The sequence below is a fragment of the Carassius auratus genome, unplaced genomic scaffold (genome assembly GCF_003368295.1).
Source record: "Carassius auratus strain Wakin unplaced genomic scaffold, ASM336829v1 scaf_tig00033656, whole genome shotgun sequence".
In the NCBI taxonomy this organism is placed as follows: domain Eukaryota; kingdom Metazoa; phylum Chordata; class Actinopteri; order Cypriniformes; family Cyprinidae; genus Carassius; species Carassius auratus.
In genome coordinates this window covers 185,474-191,974 of record NW_020526097.1, presented here as the reverse complement: position 1 = coordinate 191,974, position 6,501 = coordinate 185,474, and positions in this window count along the sequence as shown.

Here is a 6,501-nt window from a genome sequence, read left to right as displayed (position 1 = left end):
TTTATTTGCCAGTATGCCCCCTGCACCGCAGATTTAAATGCACACCTAAAAAAAAAAAAAAAAAAAAAAAACTTTTGCAAACGTTGTATTTACTGTGTGTAAGTGTGTGTATGTACAGTATGTATGTGTGTGTGTGTATATATACATATACATACATACATACATACAGTATAATTTACATTCATGCCAATAAAGCCATTTTGAATTGAATATATATATATATATATATATATATATATATATATATATATATATATATATATATATATATATATATATTAGGGGTGTAACGGTTCACAAAATTCACGGTTCGGTTCGATGCGATACACTGTTGTCACGGTTCGGTTCGGTACATTTTAGATACAGCAAAATGTAAAAACATCTCAACTTTTCAGAAAGCCGCAAGCGCACTGCGGGTCATGTGACAAGAACTAACCAATCAGCTTCATCCTTTCCCGTAACAACGTTGAAAGCTCAGCCAAGATGAAGGAACAGCTGATCATAGCTGTATATGGATTGCAATTTTGAAATAAATTTAGTAGCAGAGCTACTGCAAGCGATTTTTAGAGCTGCAAATCCATTTATCCTTTGCTGAAATTTCCGCGTCTCATGGAGAGAGCACATCATTGTTGCTTAGCAAAGACAGACGCCTCATGAGCGCTTCTGCCCGAGCGCTTTGGAAAGGAGGAGAAAGCGGCGCGACTAGCGTTTTCCACGCCTTTTTAGGCGCGATATGTAGCAGATGCGACATACCGTTGTTTTTTTTATCCACCACTCTCTTGCCATCACCATTATAGCTTACAGGGAATCCAAAGTGCACCCAAACACCAGACCTGTTGGTTATTGGAGGATCTTCTATTTCTGGTCTGTTAAACGCATTGGCCACCGCGTACCGTGCATGAACTGCTCGCTCACTCAGCGCCAGAGTATGTGAGTGGAGTGGAGTGGCAACAATTTCCCCTCCGTGCTCAGCCCCTCTGTGCTGTAACTGTTTAAATCATGCTTCGACCCGAAAATATTCAGTAAAAGGAACAGACAAACTCCTTGAGAACTAACCTATAACTTCCCACTCGGCTATTGTCGTCATTGTAACCTTCTGATTTGAGAGATCCATCTGTATCAAGCTATAGTTAAATATGTTTAACGTGAATACTTGCTAAATATGCAGTTATATTATGGGCCATTGGCATGAATTGTACTCGTGATGGAGTGGTGGTGGAGCGCTCTTGGAGGGAGTGAAAACCACAACGCTCCGACTTTTAAAAAATCTGCTCCTCGCTCCTGTCAAAATCACACCGCTCCACTCCATGCTCCGCTCCCACTCCGCTCCGCTCACATACTCTGCTCAGCGCGTACTGAGTGAGCGAGCGCCTGACTGAGTAGCCTAACATAAACATATAAGTTGGTGTTTTTTTTCTTCTTCGGGAGTGTCAGGGGCGTTGCCTGTTACGTCGTTTGGGTTATTGGGCTACCTTGTTGAACGCATATCATTATAGTTCTATTTTTTTTTCTTTTTTTTTTTTCTCAAATATAATTAATTAGTCCAACGAACCTTTCGGTATACATAATGCATACCGCGTACCGAACTGAAAGCCTCGTACCGAACGGTTCAATACGAATACGTGTATCGTTACACCCCTAATATATATATATATATATATATATATATATATATATATATATATATATATATATATATATATATATATATTATATTAGTGTTGCACGGTGCACCGATACTTCAAAACTATCGCGATTCTCGGAAATTAAAAAACGTTACTATTCCTAAATTTATTAGTATCGATACTTCAAAGAATGACTGCGTTCCAGATTTGTAAGAGACTATTTCATATTGGTGTGTGCAACGCACGCTTAGTGCCTCCCTATGGACGTCTGTGTTTTTTCTACTCATGCAAGCAGCAAAAAAGCACTACAGTGATTTGTTTGGTCAGATAGTTCATATATAATATTCACATTAATCGGGGATTAAACGTGGAGTTATGTTCTGTATGCTAAATATGAGCGTATCTGCACAGCACCTATAACCAGGGGCGTGTCTAGAGCATTTTCAGTGGGGGGGGGGGCCATGCTGGGGCACTGCCTCCTAATGGGGTGGCCGCCAGTGCCCAAAAAATAATAATTCTACAGTGTATTACGTATATCCTATTGATTATATTATTATTTTTAACTTGAATAAGTTACTTGTAAACAAATGCAGTAATAAAGCACATTTTTGATTAATTTAGTTTTTGTCATCCCTGTATATATCCATTAAGTTAAATTTGAGAATACATATATTTATTTATTTATTTTTTTCATTGCAAGAAACTCCCTATATCTTTACTTCTTTTCATGGCTTGCCACTGCTTTCTTCCCTGCCTTCAAAAGAAACACTTATGTGTGTCTGTTTTTCTCAATCTCAAAAAAAAAAAAAAAAAAAAAATCAAATTGTAAATGAAATGCACAGAATGCATCCACAACATTTCATGTGTAAATGGCTAAGTTAGCCCTGACAATTTAACTGACTCTCTATGCATTAACAAGTAACGTGTCACCAGACAATTATTATTATGGAACATTCTGTGCATATTGTCATTTGGTGCAATCTTGCTATATGTGGTCACTGTCACAAAATAAACTGATACAAAATATGCAAATCAACATGACTGTTTATTGTTTGAAAGCCCCCAGCGTATTTTACTTTTATTGTGTTTTATTAAACGTTGACTGAACGTTCGATTGAAATCAACCACGACCAACGCGAGCAGAGCCTGACGGGGTAAAAACATTGATCTGAGAAAACCATACAAACATTTTAAACCATACATAAAGGTTACCTACCAGCTCTTTGTTTGGTGTCTTGTGATGTGTCGTTCTTGAATGACGAATCTTTAATGTGACTAGGGAAGAACGAGTCGTCTTTCTGACGGCGACATCACTTTTTCTTTCTTTTTATTCTTTTCTCTTTTTTTTTTACAGTGGATTCTAATCTTCAAAAATGACCGTGTTGTATGATTTATGTCTTTTGAGTTCACCCTTCAGATTAGACTATAGAACTGTAGTGTTACTTGTTTAGGATTCAAAATGTTGTTTGCTTTTAATTTATGTTATTAAGTCCTTTTTGAGCAAGCATCTAATACATGTATTATTAAAAAATGGATAAAAAATTAAACTAGGCTATAAATACTTGGATTATTATATTATTATATAGCCTAGTGTTTATTTACTGATAGACAGTCAAAAAGACAAATTAATCAATATTTTATTTATAAAAAGGTTTTATTTATTTATAAAATAATAGCACCACAGATCCTCAAGAAACAGTAACAAAAACACAGTGACAGAAATGTCAGAAATAGCGCATGGGTCTGTCAAGTGATTAAGGAATTATTTGAACCCGAAGACTTGTCAGACACGAGGTGAGTTAATCACAGACTGAAGTCCCAGTTCAAGAATTAATTAATTAAGTCCAAGATCGCGACGAGCGTTGTTTCTCTAAAGACGCTGCACTTCTTTGAATCGCGAACTTCAGTAGAGTCTATAGACTGATTTGCCATAAAATGAACCAATCACAAGACATCTTATAGGGGGGGGGGGGGGCACCTGGGGTGGCCAATCGAATTGCGTAGACCCGCCCCTGCCTATAACTGCGCTTTGTGTCTGCTGATTGCTGATCGAGATTTATGCTTGGCTCACTGACACTGTATACTAATTCATTTAATTCACAAACGAGATGTATCAGTTCATTCACTCTCACGAATGAGAAGATCTCTCGATCTCGTTCAGTGAAGGGCTTATACTTCATTCAACAAATCACATGCTCCGTCACATCTTGAGTAACTCTTTGACAGGATGAAACAGTTTACAGAGCTGTTCACGAGCTGCGCATGCGCCACTAATAGCGCCTTGCTCGAGCGCTACTGTGGAGGGAAGAACTTCAGTGAACGAGAAATATGAGTCTAGTAGCAACGTATCTTCCGTGATGTCCCCGATGCGCAGGTCAGGGTGGGTAGAGAAATGTTACTTTATTTGCGGGACTCACGGGTTGGAAAAAAACCAGACCCGCGCATCACTAGGCTGCATGTGCGAGCACAAGTGATACTGTGGCCGCCGGTCCACGACTGGTAGAAAAAGACGACGCTAATTAAAGCTCACTGGCTTTCTTTGAGTTTTCTCCTCTGAAAGAAAAGGTTGCACAACTGACAGAATAAGTTACAATATCTGAGATATTGCTGAGATTTTTATTTATTTATTTGAATGCCATTGCTTAAATTTATATTATTTATCTTTTGACATTTAATCTTCTGACTCCAGAAACATTGTTTAATATAATTGCTGTTCATATTTTTATTCAAAGTTCAGAATCAAGATAAATTTATTACTCTTATGTTTCTTATGATAACTAAATTTATTCTTTCTTTACCCTGAATATCATTGCTTTATTTTATTTTGTATATTTTGATATTTCATATTTTGTTCAAATGTTTAATATATCTGCTGTTCATATGTTCATTTATTAGTGTGTTATATGATTAGGATGTCCCAGTTTTAAAATAAAGCACAGCAATGATATTTGATTGTATTTTCCCTTTTGAGGAAAAGTATCGAAATTGCAATTTTTGACTAGGTATCGGTATCGAAACAATAATTTTAGTATCGTGACAACACTAATATATATATATATATATATATATATATATATATATATATATATATATAAACATAAATACACATAAACACTCATTTGTTGAGAATATTATATATTCCAATTCTGTAAAAACAACAAAATCCCTCACTTTTTTATAGGTACATTTTTGTTACTTTATTTGGGTACATTTATTTAAAATATTGTGATTTGAGTGTTAACATTTAATATAAGTGAAAACCTCTAACATACTCTTTTACCAATATTGTTATATGGGAAATATGCCTTTATGGGGGTTATTGCTGCAGTGCCTGCTCATTCATTATAGGCTGCATGGATGGGGGCAGGGATTTAATACCCAATACAGTACCATACCACCAATCTAAACTGTATTCCAAGTGTCAATCCTTTTGACGATAGTGGTCCTGACAGACCTATATAATTATTAATTAATTATGGGAAGTTGTGGCCTAACGGTTAGTGACTTGGACTTGCAATTGAAAGGTTGTGAGATCGAGTCTTGGGCTGGCAGGAATTGTAGGTGGGGGGAGTGCATGTACAGTTCTCTCTCCACCTTCAATACCACAACTTAGGTGCCCTTGAGCAAGGCATTGAACCCCCAGCTGCTCCCTGGGGGCCGCAGCATAAATGGCTGCCCACTGCTCTGGGTGTATGTTCACAGTGTGTGTGTGTGTGTGTTCACTGCTCTGTGTGTGTGTGCACTTTGGATGGGTTAAATGCAGCGCACAAATTCTGAGTATGGGTCACCATACTTGGCTGAATGTCACTTTCACTTCACTTTTCACTTTTTCACTTTTAATGTTCTTTCAGAAGTCCGGCTGGTTGGAGGTTCTCGCTGCTCTGGGAGGTTAGAGATCCTTCATAATCAGACGTGGATGTCGGTGTGTGACGCTGTCTTTGACCAGCTGGATGCAGAGGTTGTGTGTAGAGAGCTGGACTGTGGGGCTCCTGTACAGGTGCTGGGAGCAGCTGCTTTTGACAAAGGAGATGCTCAGATGTGGACACAAGAGATTCAGTGCAGAGGAAATGAATCTCAGATTCATATGTGTCAAACGTCAAATTCTTTCAAATTCACGCGCAAATACAACTGTTCTCACAAAAATAATGTTGGACTGCTTTGTAGAGGTATGTATTGACCATTTCAACAGGAAACATTTTATTTAATTTTGATAGATCTCTTCATATTTCTTTCTTTTACTGTGCACAGAAATAATAAATGTGCGTTTGGTTAATGGTAACAGTCCCTGCAGTGGGACAGTGGAGGTTCTTCATAGAGGTCAGTGGGGAACAGTGTGTGGTGATGGTTGGGATATGGCTGATGCTGCAGTGGTGTGTAGAGAGGTGGATTGTGGAGAACCTGTAGATGCTCTGAGCGATGCTCAGGTTGGACTCGGATCAGGACCAATCTGGATGAATAATGCAATGTGTATTGGATCTGAGTCCACACTGAAAAGGTGTGGATCTGTAATATGGGGTTTCCAAGGTGTATGTCAAAGCAAGAATGCTGGAGTCATCTGCTCAGGTAACCTCACAACTACATTTAGTTAAAACAGAGGTGTCCAAACTTGTTCCTTAAGGGCCACTGTCCTGCAGAGTTTAGCTCCAACCCTAGTTAAACACACCTGAACCTGCTAAGCAAGGTCTTCAGACTCAAAGAACTTCCAGGCAAGCAAGTTGGTGCTGGTTGGAACTAAAATCTGCAGACTGTTGGCCTTCCAGGAGCAGGATTGGACACCCCTGTCTTTAAAGAAAAACAAGAGTAGAATTTTTTTTTTTTCAGGAGTCAGGCTGGTTGGAGGTTCTCGCTGCTCTGGGAGGTTAGAGATACTTCATAA